We start from the raw sequence: 15001 nt of genomic DNA, 5'->3' as shown, positions 1-15001 counted from the left end.
AATCAAATTTTTATTCTGAAGTCTGTATAATATCTGATTAAAGTTTGTGCTACGGTTAGGCTTTTAACAGGTGGTACAGGTTATTAGATAGCTCTTTTCATATATCCCTATTCGGAATGTGTGTGTATGACTTTCTATAGCCCAGCCGAGACGAAAAATATTCACCGTTTTGGAATGTTTACCTTTCAATAGCTTGACACAATCGTGTGGTGAGTCAAACATGATACTGGTATGTTAGTTGATTTTGGTCACAGAAGGGTGAGCCACCAATCTGTTGACAGAGTTGAACATGGTGGTTTCCCTCGTGGCTCTGGCCTGTGTCATTACTCACCGGTCCCATGCAGCTTTGGGCTAGCCCCTCTTTCCATCTCCGGGGCTGACAGTGGCTTTGATCTGGCCTGCTGTGCGTCACATTCACATAGACGTATAGCATTATGTCAGGGATTTAGAGCCTGCTGTGCTTGGCCATGTGCATGGACTGGTTGTGTTCGATGATATGCACTGAGCACCCATAACATGCTAGGTGCTCTAACAGCCCCTCTAAGATGGGGGCCAGCTGTGAGCACAGCAAAGCGTGGCAGGTTGACAAGCTGCACTTTTTTTTACTCTAATTTCGCAGGCTGAGCTGGGAATGTTGGCCCGTTTTTCTCCTCCTCTGCGAGAAGTGTTTAGCTTGATCTTATATTGTATTCTCTACATACATTCTGACAATCGGGAAATACTATCACTTGGTGCTTTAAGCTAGAAATCTTTTTGTTCTGATAGCAGATAATTTGTGTTTGTAATTTCGAACAGGTGGAAATTTCTTGAAGTGCGTAGCTTTCTTTTTTTTTTTTTTAAAGATTTATTTTTATTATTTATTTATTGGAAAGGCAGATATACAGAGAGGAGAGACAGAGAGGAAGATCTTCCGTCCGATGATTCACTCCCCAAGTGAGCGCAACGGCTGATGCTATGCCGATCTGAAGCCAGGAGCCTCTTCCGGGTCTCGCACGCGGGTGCAGGGTCCCAAAGCTTTGGGCCGTCCTGGACCGCCCTCCCGGGCCACAGGCAGGGAGTTGGAAGGGAAGCGGGGCTGCCGGGATAGAACTGGCGCCCATATGGGATCCCGGGCGTGCAAGGCGAGGACCTTAACCACTTGTGCCACCGCGCCGGGCCCATGCGTAGCTTTCTTGTAAGAACATTGGGCAAATTTGTCTCCACTTCTTTAAAACTTAAACTCAAATGACTGCATTCAGCTCAATAACCACAGACAGTAATGACACTTCTCAGTAGCTAATGCACACATGTAATCTTCTCATATCCCCGATTTAACTTTATTTACAGATTAAAATTGAATTACAGTTGATTTATTGACATATTAAGCAGAAAGTGATTATCAAGCATCCACCACTGATGGAGGAAAAACCAATCAAATCATGTTCCAAGGTTTGCTTTAGCCTAAGCTAACTCATCACCTTATAAGCTCAGAGTCTTTGAGTCATTTGATCTTAGTTCCAGCCAATGAGCCACAGCTCCCACTAAGCTCCTGTCTAGTTCTTGCAAGGCATTCATGAGTTACACTAATTTGCACAAGTCTAAATGCTTATGAAGGGAAATGGCGCTGACTGAACTGCAGATAGAACGTCTGTGCTTTGTCTTCCTGTATGCAGTCTTGGTAATAGTGTTTTCTAATGCTCACTGCATATCTGTAAAGAATGTGTCTCCATACTGTTCATGACATGACGTCAACCAGTGCATAAAGCTCAGTCGGGAAGACGAGTGTGAGTGGAGTGGAGGGTGGTGGTGCCTTTAGAAGCCATACACATAGCAGGAAAGGTGTCCCTTCGGGGAAAGAGCTGGGGTCAGTATGTGCTTCAGAAAGTACTGAAACATCTGATAAGAAACAGCTGGTGATGCTCACACTGGCCTTGGATATTTGTCTCTCCTGTCTTCAGAAGTGAAAAAGGTACATTGAATGTTAGAAAACACCATCAGACTCATCCTAGGCTTGGGGCTGAGCGAGGAGTTCAGGGGGCTGTGGTTTATGTAAGAGTGACCCATAGTGGATTTCTTTACTTTTTTTTTTCCCCTGAGGATACATCTCTCATTTTAGTACTAATTTTAGGGCTAGTATTCATCTCAGAATCACATATCCATGTATTGATTTTCTTTTATTGATTTCAGTTAAACTTAAATGCATGGTTTCTTAAACATGATTGTAAACAAATATTTACCATGTCTGTTACATGTAACACACCAGAACATTCAGCTTTTAATAAAATCATTGGTCCCTCCCCAATATTTTTAAATTATAAGTACAGCTATCAAAACAATACTTTTATACTACTGGTAGTCAGCACCCTTACCTTCAAGATTTAACACAATTTGTGACAATACTCATTGTGCCTACTTCAAACAATTTTGACTGCAGCTCCTTCACTAAGCAAGGTGGATAAATCAGGCCATTTATGCTTGTTCTTCTGGAATTTTGCTTTTTCAGAAACACGTTTCCATTGCCATTTGACATGTCTTGCCACACTTGTATTTTGTAAACCAGAATCCTGCTTGACACACTCCAGGTTTATGTTTAAATGACAATGTCTCAACAAGGGAAAGAGAAAATTTACTGCATTTATTCCTCTTTGTATCAAAACATAATGGGTGTACAAACATTAAATAGTTCTAAAAATATCTAGGTCATGTATCTCAGCTGGAATTCTTCACTGAATGTGTGGGTATTTGGCATTGTAATATTTAATCAAGACATTAATATGAGTAGAAGATTGTTGATTTGATAAATTTGAGATCCACTAAAGTTAATTGTCATGTTTGTCCTTCTGGTGGCTGTGGAAGCTTCATATTTTCTTTAAAAATCATTCGGCATCTTAGCTCCTGAAGTGCAACTTTAATGTTATAGGAATTTTACCATTTTGCTAAAACAGGTATGTTCTATGTATCCACCATTCTGCTGGAATTATTTATCACATTCATGTTTTTGTTACAAATCTAACTGATGGAGAAGCTTTAGGGTATTTAGGTCCATTCTACTTTCAGGTTATATATCCTGTTCTCATCATTTGTCCTGGGTGGCCCAATAATCATGCCTGTCTATCTTGTGTCATATCTTTATCAGCTTCGAGGCCCCAGCTACCCACACCACTGCCTCCTCCTTTTTGTCCTTCAAGTTCTTCCAACAAGCAAAAATTATGAGGAACGTTAGCTCTGTGGTGATCAGCAGCTTCTTCTGCAGAGAGGAAAGACAGAGAAAGATCTTCAATTTGTTGGTTGGTTTGCTCCCTAAGGTGATTCAGGGTAGGTTCCCTATGTGCATGGCAGGAGCCCAGCCCCCTAAGCCATCACTGCTGTCTCCTGAGGTCTCCATTCTTGTCACTAAAGACTAGTAAGATAAAGTTAAAAAAAAAATTCAGTGCCTTCACATTTCAGAATGTTGTTAATGTTGCAGGGTGATAGTTCTCATTCTCACCACCTAAGGGCATTCTTAAATATGAAGTTGTGTTATATGTAGTTGCATAATGCATACCTTATTTCTGCATATGATAGCCCCTGAGATCTATCTAAAAAAACTATCTTCCTATTGATGATAATGTGGAACTTTTAAATGCTGTGTTTCTTTGTTTGATGCTGTTTATTTCATATGTATGGGAAGGAAAATGTGGCTGTTATTAGTGTTTTTTCTTTTAATATACGTTTACTAATTTAGATTTGATTTCATGTGTTTCATAGATACAATTCAAAGAAAACAACCATAGTCCTTTGCTGCTGTCACTCTATCAGTCTCCCTCCATTCTGCCCTTAAGTTTTTAATAACATGTTTTTTATTTGCTTTATGATCACAGGCTCAATATACCACTAACCATAATGTTTAACAAGTGAAAAACAGACTACTGTTTCACAGAAATATAGATGTGGGTTATAAACAATCAAATAGGAAGATTTGAGTTTCACTGTTAAATGTATTTTGTTTTCTGTATTAACTACTGCATATCAGGGAACATATATATTATCTTTTGGGAACTGGCTTATTTCACTAAGTTTAATGATGTCCAGTTGCATCCTTTTTTGCAAAAGACAGGCTTCTATGTTTTTATGGCCAGGTGATATTTGATTGTGTATGTATTTCACATTTCTACTTATAGTCATCTGTTGATGGACATTTGGTTGATTCCATGGATTAACTATGGTTTCTTGAGCTGCTAAAAACATGGAGGCACAGATAACTCTGTTTTAAATCTATTTTTCATGATGCAGTTCCTAGGCTAACTCTTTCATAATGCTGATTTTTCTTTTGGGTAAATTCTCAGGAGTGGGAGCTGGACTATATGGCAGATCTGTTTTCAGGTTTCTGAAGGACCTCTATACTGTCATTATTCATAATGGTTGCACTAGCTTATATTCCTACCAGTGGTTTATTACAATCTGTTTTCCCACATGCTTACCAGCATGTGCAGACCCAGTTTCCCAAGTACTATTTGTTGAAGAGATTTTTTTTCTAGACACCAATTTTAGTTCATTTGTTGTTTAAAAAGACTTGTTTTATTTGAAAGTCTGATACACAGAGAGGAGGAAAGAGAGACACGAAGATCTTCCATCTATTTATTCATTCCCCAAGTGGCCTCAATGGCTGAAGCTGCACTGATCCGAAGCCAGGAGCCTGGAGCCTCTTGCGGGTCTCCCAGGCAGGTACAGGATCCCAAGCCTTTGGACCACCCTCAACTGCTTTCCCATGTGACAAGCAGGGAGTTGGATGGGAAGAGGGTCTGCTGGGATTAGAACTGGCACCCATATGGGATCCTGGTACATGCAAGGCGAGGACCATAGCTGCTTGGTTACCGTGCAGGACCCAGCTCATTTGTTAAAGATTAGTTGGTTGGATATGCCTGTATTAATTTTGGGGTTTTGTTTCTTTCATTGGTCTGCATGTCTCTTTTTGTGTCAGTACTAGGTTGTATAGATTTTCACTGTCCTGTAATATGTCTTGAAGCAATATTGTTATGCCTCTGGCTCTCATTTTGATGTTTAGGATTGCTTTTGCTGTTAGGGGCGTCCTATGTTTTCATATGGATTTCTGGATTTTTTTCTGGATCTGAGAAGATTGTCTTTGGTATTTTGTTGGATTGCGCTGAATTTGTACATTGCTTTGAGTTACATGCATCTTTGATGTTAGTACTTCCAACATTACAGCATATGTTGTGCACATTGACTTGCCCCATTACCCAAATATGCATCATTCAAAGAAAAGACAACTAATGAAGTGATTCAGGTCACATTTCCAACAATCTTTGGAGATGGGGGAGAATACAAAAAAACTGGTTTTTTACTCATTTATAGTACGAAACTATTCATAGAGGAGTGTCCACAACATTCACTAGTGAGGAAGCTGCTCATCTTAAAATGATACTTTCACAAGTCTACAAAGCTATTAGATCAACTGCCTTCGAACACAGAGCATGGACCAGGCACGCAGCACCTAAGCCAGGCCAATGAAATGACTGAAGCTTAGTTTTTGATTCCTAATCCATCCACGCTATTTCAATGTTGTGTTCTCTGTTACCACATATGATACGCCCAGTGCAATAGCCTCTTTGTGTTCTTTGTGTGGTTTGGTTTTCAGGCTCCTTCTTGCCACAAATCTCTTTCATTGTTTTTCATGGAAAAATATACTGCATTCATCATTTCAATATGTTAAATCACATCCCAGGAACCTATCACAGCTTGCTATGTCATCTTATAAAACCATCTCTGCAACATTACAACCAACATTTGGATCATTCTAAGTTAACATGTGAGGCATCTAATCCTTTGGACTTGGACAAATACTTCAGGGCACAGTATTTCTTATGGTAATTTGTGCTGAAAAGATAACCAATCTTAGTTTTATTTCTAAGCAGCAGTTTATTCAGATATGACTACTTTTCATAGCTTCAAAGTATTCCATATTAAAATCATGTGAACTTTGACAAATATTTTGTTTTTCTGTGAGAATATGACAGAAGGGTTATTCTAAGAGGAAGATAGAGGTCTAGCTTTTCGTGCGATTCTCTGTGTACACTTGTTAGGCTTTTAACTTTGGTGCAGTGCTTTCAAAGATGATCCAGCCTCAGGGTAGCTAGGAAGCATGAAGAACAGGCCATTGATGGAATAAACCATGCATGCTTTGTAAGTGTGCCCACCAGACATGCATTTGAAAAGCACTTGTTTTATATATTCAGCGGTTGAGTTGCAAGCACCAGCACTTGGACAATTTCATCAGAAATGGAATTTCTCATTTCTATTGCATCTTATTCAACTGACATTTTACTTACACCCTAAAATAATTCATGTATTGCTCTAAGTTCTAGAAATATAAAAATTAATATGCCTCAATTCTTGCCTTCAAGAAGCTTACGGATTTGTATAAGTACCCCAAAACAGTGATTGCCCCCATGAGATGTATGAGGCTATTTCACAAGGTTCAGGGGAAATATAATTAAGATGAGTTTATTTTGATGCAAAAATTTTTGAAATCCATGCAAACTTTTCCATAATAAGTGTATTTTATGAACATTTTAAAGATCACTCATAGCCTCAATTACCAAGATGTTTTTGACCTCTTCAAAATGCTGTCTTGTTTCATTTTCCATGGACTTGTGAACTACCTACCCACTAGCCAGTTGAAAATGTGGCTAAGAATTTGTTTTACCATGAAGAATGAGTTAAATTTTACTTGTAGGGAAAGTGAGAAAAGACTTCTTGTAAAGAGACCTCTGTGACTGGAGATGGGAGTGACTGAGTGGATTTTCAAGGTTATGAATCCTGGTCTCATGGGAGTGGTCAGTGCTGGAGAAAGGACTTGGGCAGTCATTGACTTTTTTTTTGTAGTGGCTGAAGTCGTGGAGCATTGGTTCTCTCTTTACATTATGTTATGTTCATCCATGCTAAATGCAGAGTTAGAGAAACACACACACACACACACACACACACACACACACACACACACACACACAGTAAGAGAAAGTGAGAGTGAGAATCTTCCATCCATTGTTTCACTGCTCAGAACATCTGGGACTGAGCTAGGCTGAAGCCAGAAGCCAGAGCTCCACCTGGGACTCCCACATGGGTACTAAAACACAAGTACTTGAACCGTCATCTGTTGCCTCCTGGGAAGTATTAGCAGAACAGTGGGTCAGAACTGCAGGATCTGGTGCATGAATCAGCGCTGCACTATGAAATGTGGGCATGCAAGCAGCAGCTTAATTGGCTACACCACAATGTTCACCTTGGGAACATGTTCTTGAGTCAAAAAGGTTGCGAGAAAATAAGGGTAACACCAGTTATAGCAGATAGTTGGAGGAAGAGAACATAATTAAAGGGACTAATGAAGAGAAATCAGGAAAGTTTGGAGGTAAGGGAGAGTAAAGATGCTGAAAGTGGTAGAGGAATTTAAGATAAAAACAATGATTGGTAGGAATAATCTGAATTCGAATACTGATCTTCCTATACACTGAAGGATTTTGTTGTTACTGTTCATGTCTTAAGTTGTGCTAAGACATTGCTGAAAGTGTAAAATGTCTTCATAAGAGACTCACCCTGTGGGCATGCTGCGTGGCAAGATCAATTTGTCCTCTCAAATGTTGGATTCATGGCATAATTACAACGTAAGAATGCTGAGATTTGATCTTCTTACGCTTTATTTTCTTAGTAGGCCTTGGATTAGCTGTGAACTATATTGAGAAATGTATGAAATAAGTTTTGGCAGCCTTCCGTTCTCTGCAGCCAAATTGTAGGAAAGATGGTCTGCTGGTACTTAAAAGAGAAAGTGCTAATAACTCACAGCCAAAGTGAAATTGCCTCAGTCTTGCCAAATCCTCCTCCTGAGCTTGGTATGTTGCTTGGTGGTAGCCCTGCAGTACAGATACCATCCACAGCTTCCAGGAAACCCCTTTCTCACAGGGAACTGTAGGTGATGAAGCAATGTGTGTCAATGAGGTCATTGATGCCTGCCTTGGTGAGTTCTCTGACCCTGTTTTGTCACATCTACAATATGGATGAAATTCTAAGGAATAAACCAATGGAGAGAAGCCATGAAAGACAGATTTTTAAAGAAAGTATTTATTTAATGATTTGAAAGGCACAGTGACAGAGGGAAAGAGGGAGGTAAGGAACAGGGAGGATAGAGGGAGGGAGGGTGGGAGATGCAGAGGGTTTGGGGGAGAGATCTTATAACTGTGGTTCACTCCCCAAATGACTGCAATATGTAGCACTGGCTAGACCAAAGCCACTATGCAGGCGCTTCATCAGGGTCCACTATGTGGGTTTTCAGGGACCCCAAATAATTTGGCTGTCCTCTGCTGCTTTCTTACACCTATTTGCAGGGAGCTGGGTTGGAAGTAGAGCAGTGGAGACTTGAACTAGTGCCCATATGGGATGATGGCATCACAGGTGGCATCTTGATTCACTGCTCCACAACGCAAGCTCCAAGGAGGCAGATACTGGTTGGAAGGAAGCCTTTACTCAGAGTCACAGTTGTCCAGGGATGATTTGGACTCAAAGTGAAAAGGGCTTTTCTCTACCCAATCCTTGAGTGCTATAAAATCAGGATGTTTTAGGATCCTTTTCTGCTTATGAGAATTGGGTTAGGTGATATGGTTTTTCAAGATATTTCTGTTCTCAAATGTGCTCCATGTCTGTCTTGCCTGGGTGCGCTTTCCTTGCAACTGTTGTGCAGTAAGAAACTTTGCAAGGGAATGTCACTTTTGTGGCATCTTTTCACTAACTCTCTCCCCTCCCCCAACTTCTACTTTAGAGGCTAGTGATTTGAACCAATTATAAATCCCCGAGTCCAGTCAAAGTAGAATTGTGGCAGAGGGTTATGGCATATTTAGCACTTCTTTCCGCTTATTATCTGCAGAAGATTACATCTCACTGGCTCAACCTTTCTCTATCATTAAAGAAAAAAAAATCTGTATTTTGTTACACACTGGGATATAGGAAAATTTTTAAGCAAATCATAAGCAGAGACTGAAAGAGTGTCCTAGAAATTAGTGGTATGAAGGTCAGGGACACATGCCTATTTTATCTAACATCTTTCTAGAACCTCCAGCTAAGACTGAGCTACTATTAGGTAGCATCAGATCATAACCTGCATGATCCCACATTGTCAGGCTTTGAACTGTTCTGCATTATGGGCACTCATTTCGTGTATTCCACACCAATTAAGTAAACCAACGAGATCTAAATAATAGGCTTGGGTCATTTGTAAAAGGTTCCTACCTCCTGACACTTCCCATGCTTCTCACTTGATTCATTTGGGGAAGTGGCACACATGCCAAGCTTTTCTACAAGAACTTTTACAACTCCATACATTCCTGGATTCAGCGATTGCAGATCCTGTCTCTTGTTTTTCTGCTCTGTATTCTGAGAGCCATACAGTACACTCAATAATCAGAAAACTTTGTGACCACTTAGGATAATTGCATGCAGAATTTCACACTTGGCTAATTGCCAGTGATGTCTTCTCTGACATGCTTACTCCTACAGGAGAAACGAAAAGCCAAGTGAATGTTACAGCAGTTTCATAGCCACCTCCTGCTACCCTGTGGCTTATTGACCCTTCCGGTGCCTTGACAGTCCAGTTAGTCTATTATACCTTTAATCTACCTGCTGTTTCTGGAAAACAGTTGCATCAATACTTCTGGTAGATATTTGAAAACCTAGTGGCAAAGCAACTTAGTTGAAAGGCAGAGCAAAAGCATCGGAAGACTTGGAACTCGGTCATCTTCTAATAACTCAGTGAATGGAGGAGGATTTGCTCCTGTCCTGGTTCTTGTCTGACCTCTTAGAGAAGAGCAAAATTCTAAAGACTTGTTTTAATTCCCTGTGGATTGAGTACAACAAAGACTCCTGCCTCAGGTGGAGGCCACTTGGAGAGACAGTCCATGAATAAAATAGGTATTGGCCTCTCCCTGTGATTCCTGTGGCTTTTTGTGCTGGTCTCCTCCCGTGTATTAGTGTCTCAGTAGGATGGTGGCTCTGACTGGAATTGGCAGGTGCCTGTACACCTTGTTCCTGGGGAGACTATTCAGAGAGTTTCAGGCCATCAGATTGTTTACTTCTATGAACTATCCAATGCTCCAACGTGTGAGAGGATGAGAGTCAGGTTTATAAAGCAGAAATAGCTAATTAATGGAGAATCCTGCATTTGCTCCTTTTAAAACCCTTAAGTATTGCTATAATGAATATAGGAGGCTTGCAGGAATTTAACATTTATTCATGCTTTATAAAGAAAACCTTACAAAAAGGTGCTTTATATTAGACTCTGTCTACAAATCTAAGTGCTTTCACAACAATTTTCAAATATAGACTACTTATTTCCACCTGTTTGTATTTTAAATCAAACTTGTGAATCTCTTTATGCTGTCATGTCTATTAATCAAATGATTCTTTTACAATTCAGTGAAAAAATCAAAGAAACTGTTCTTTTCAAAGATGACTTTGTTTACTTTGCTTTGAAATATGGCCAATGGAGTTTAGAAATTTCTATGTAAAACTGGCTTTCTAAGCCCAGCTGGCAGCAGTCTGTTGTGAAGCAGTTAGTTATACTATAATTTAGATAAAATCATACTTTTGAATGAAATATATCTGGTTATTTACTTTGGTTAAACAGCAGCACTTTAAAATTTTGCAATTTTACGGCTAAATGTGAAGTTTTATTGCATTAAATTATTATATTTTTATGCTCAATATTAAGGTTTAGCCTTAGATTTACTCATAATTTAATTGACTCGGGCATTAATATGATCCTGTTGATTTCTAACTGAATAATTACACAAGGACAGTCAGTGTGTGACTGGATCACAGATCACATAATAAAAATGCCCTGTTTAGCAAAAATGTTCATTTTGGCCTTTGCATCTGTTTTTGAAGGTCGTGGACAAATGTCCTTCATCACACTATGAAAGCTGACATGTACTTTTCTGTTTGTCCTTAAAATGAGCAACTCTAAAACTCAAAGAATTAAATTATGCACTTCCTTTTCTCTTGAAGGTTATTCTATTCAAACCTTTCCTATAGGTGTTTAAGTGGGCAGAGGATGGTAGAAGGCAATATGATGGAAGCAAAAGAATAGCCAAGTTTATCAGATGGTTCTTACCAAGCACTAAATTGTTGGAGGTCCTTTTTGGCACGTGGAGGACACATGGGTGGCAGAAGAGGTTGAGAGCACTCATACCAGAAGGATGCTTTCCTCGTCCTGTTTGGGAGTAGAGGAATCGTTGCTTAACTTTCCGTTCAGAAAGTTTCTTCCGTCTTTGCTTTCCGACTGTGTGCATTTGTTCCATTTGGCAGTCACTAAGGAGATGGGGAAACAAGTAGGTCATGGGATCCAATATTGTTACCAGGAGCAGTTAATGGAACCTGACAGAACAGAATTGAGAATGTGGATATTTGAAGACAAACTCATCAGCCATAAAAAGGTGAGAGATGTGAAAAATGGCACAAAAAGATGTCGCAGCTGTGTAGCAAACGGTGGAGTAATTACAACTTGAGCAAAGCTGGTTGTGCCAAAGGGGTCTGAAGAGATGCTCATGCAGGATCGTGAGGCTCCGTCTCATCAGACTGGACCAAAAGCAGCTGCATCGCTGCAATCTTAACTATTATAGCATCTAATCATACAATCCATCACCTTCCCTTCTAAACACACCTCTCAGATGTTAAGAACTGGAATTACTTGAAATATTTAGAAACCATTGCAGTCACAGAGGATACTTTATGTTTTGATATTTTTATGCATATCATTATTTTGTCCTTATTGGATTATAATTTGAGCAAAAATTTATTGCAGAGTCACATATTTGATATCTCAGAAGATCTTAGCATAAGTCTTGTGAGCAAAGCAGGTGAGCAGTATATGCTGGGTCAATTAAGACTCAAAAAGCACTTCAACATTTTAAAGAGGTTTTGAGTCATCATCATCTAATCAATTAGCAGTCTACAATATCATGGAAAGCATTTGAATTTCTTGAGAGTTTTTAATCTTGTCATACTTTGAGAGTTAAAAAGCAGCAAGCCATGACTTTAATTCAATATTAGAACAAAAGGTACAAATCTTAAGTATTATCAGATTTATTTCTTCTTTCATGCCATAAAGCATGCATTCCAAAGCTGTTTTTTTTTTTTTTTACAGTATTTAATTGATATTTCAGGAATTTAGTTTTTCTATGTTGGTTTCATGCACAACATAGATACCATTATGATTGTTGCTATTTTCCCACTACAGGAATTCTGCTGCCATTAATAGTCGCTGGCTTTCTTTTTCTCTTCTTGGGCATGGTCAGGAAAGTGTATAGCAGTGCATGCTAGGAACCAAAGTTCAAGCAGAGCTATCAAAAATCAAAGAAAGATACCAAGATCCTCAGTTAACTTCCTGAGATGATATTGAGAAGGAAGCGGGCAAGTTTCAACCAAGCAGTGCAGACCATGGGCTGCAATCTCAGGAATTTTTGACTTGAAGAGGGTGTAGGTTCTTGTTGTCACAAGAACAAATTAGAATCAAGATTCTGAATTGCTGACTGTGGTGCAGAGTAAGGCTCCTCACTATGTTTTAATCGGTAGCTTGAGGTGCAGGAAAACTTGAGTTGAACCCTAGGTAGGGATTTAGACTTGAAGTTACTTGAATGACAATTATTACCTTATAACAGTGTGGTGGCTTCTATAGTAGTTTCATTGCATTAGATCAATTCATCCATTTTAAAAATTCTTCAGTAGTGCTGCATGGGAAAAATAGATTTTTTTTTTCAACTCCTTCAACATTATTTATCTGGGTCCTCTTCCCCAATGCAATGTACTTATACGTGGGCTTGCCAGATTAAATACAAGACACTTAGTTAAATTTAAATTTCAGGCAAAAACGAATTTAATTGAGTAAAAGTGTATGCCAAAATTATGATTTCTACAGAAAAAATGGCAAATATTTTCAATCTCTCAGATCTTAGAATCTCTTCCAGTTGCCTTTTCAATATTAAAGATGGTTTAGCAAGCATAAGATTAATTAGGGAAATACTGTTTTTTGAAATTGCAGCTTACATACCTATAATTAGATTTTAGAATTTTTTCTGCAGAGAAGACTGAGGTTATCATTATTTTAATTTTCCTTGTAGGATGCTTTCTGAATTATTCATTTATCCTTCAAATTCAAATTTTATGGAGATTTCTTGTTATTGACTTTTGTTTATAAGTTTACCTAGGCAAAACTTTGGGTTCTTTAATTCTTTCCAGTTTGGATTATTGCTCTGTCTCATGTCTGAAAAGTTTGTTTTCTTCTAAGATGTGCTTATTTATGAAAGAGTATGACAGAAGGCAAGAGGGAAAGGGCTGGAGAGAAAAAGAATGCCTACTGGTTCTGGTTCATTCTTGGAGGCCCTGCAATATCAGGTCTAGGCCAACCTGACGTCAGGAACCAGAAACTCCAACTGCCTTTTCCAAGTAGGTGACAGGGACCCAAGTATATTGGCCATTGTTCTGTCTCCCAGGAACATTAGCAGGAAGCTGGATAAGAAGCAGAAGGGCTGGGCTTGAGCCATCCCTGTTAAAGGATGAGGGTGTCCCAAGCCATGTCTTAACCTCATGTGCCGTAATGCTTGCCACTGAAGTATTTCCTCTTTAAACTTCTCCCAAGAACCATGCTGTTTTTTATATTGCATCCTTATTTTTTGTTCCTCTCTGTGTCCGGAATATTCTTTTTATTTAGTTTACACCTGAATTTTTGCTTTATTTTTTCAGTGTTGGCTTAATATCTTTTGTACTCTTATTTTTGTTTGTACAAAATATTTTTTGTGATTATTTTTATTTTTATATTCCTGAACCAAAAAGTATTTTTAATCTAATTTAAGCTATGTACACGCTTTACTTTGATAATGTGAGATAAGCTTATTGCAGGAAAAGTGACCTTTTTAAAGTTACTTTATTCTTGTGTATATTTATAAAACATTTAAGACACACAGAAATCTTATCTGCTGGTACCCTATCCGAACGTCCATGATGACCAAGACTGTGTTGTGCCAAACTGGGAGCAGGGGACCTCATGCAGTCTGTCAGAAGGGTGACAGAGATCTAATTAGTTGATTATCCCTGCTTCCTCCTGGATAGTTAGGAAACTGGTGTCATGAGCTGGAGCCGTGGCTTACACCCAGCACTCAAATGTGGGATAGCATAATCTTAAGCGGTGTCTTAAGACCATGAGCCTAAATGCCCACCCCTTCCCTGAATGCTTTTGAAACTTCAGTTTTCCTTGTGCTTCTAAACTTCTATTTTCCATGTGTTCACTATGACTCATACAAGAGATATTTCAAAGAATGGTGATTTAAGTTGACTTAATTTACATTTTGGCTAAGTCTTGTGTGTGGGACTCCTGCTTCAGTTATTAAAAGAAATTGAGAAATTGAGATTTTTAGTTTTATTGACTCATATCTTAAAGACATTTGGTGAGATTAAAGTCATAGTTCTCCATTCAAATAAAACCTGAGGCCAAAGACACTACTCGAATTCCTTCAGTGCTTCTTATCTATCATGCATCAGTAGCTTAAAAAAACCAAAAAAAAATTAGTGACTGAAAATTATATTTCCTTTATTGGAGCATTGGAACATGAAAACAACTTGAGACTTGATCCTCCATTATATTTGCCATATTTTATATACAACCTTACTGTGTTAAATCCATCATATTTCTATAGCACCTTTACTTGTGGCTTGTTCAATAAGGGAAACAAGATAAAGTGCTGTTTTGCCTTCATTCCCTTTCCTTCATGGCTTACATTTTGCTAGCTTTCATAAACTCTCCACTTGGCTTTTGGAGTGGAGCTAATAGATTTTCTACATTGGAAAGGGTCACAGACCCTCTTAGAGTTTCCTTCACTGAATCCATGGCTTCCTGTTCTCCACTCTGATCTTTGTCTCTGCAACCGTCAATGCATTATTTATCTACCTATTAGATGCTCTTTCTCCTAAAACCTGTGACAGAGAGTAA

General features: G+C 38.9%; 1 pseudogene; it reads right to left on the bottom strand.

Moving 5' to 3' along the window:
* Positions 1 to 2805: 2805 nt before the first annotated feature.
* Positions 2806 to 11318, bottom strand: LOC121154375 (annotated as a pseudogene).
* Positions 11319 to 15001: the final 3683 nt, after the last annotated feature.

Source organism: Ochotona curzoniae, unplaced genomic scaffold, assembly GCF_017591425.1.
Source record: "Ochotona curzoniae isolate NIBS_2020 unplaced genomic scaffold, NIBS_Ocur_1.0 contig_2754, whole genome shotgun sequence".
NCBI classification, from domain to species: Eukaryota; Metazoa; Chordata; class Mammalia; order Lagomorpha; family Ochotonidae; genus Ochotona; species Ochotona curzoniae.
The sequence above is the reverse complement of the archived record's forward strand: the minus strand, read 5'-3'. Positions and strand labels throughout refer to the sequence as shown.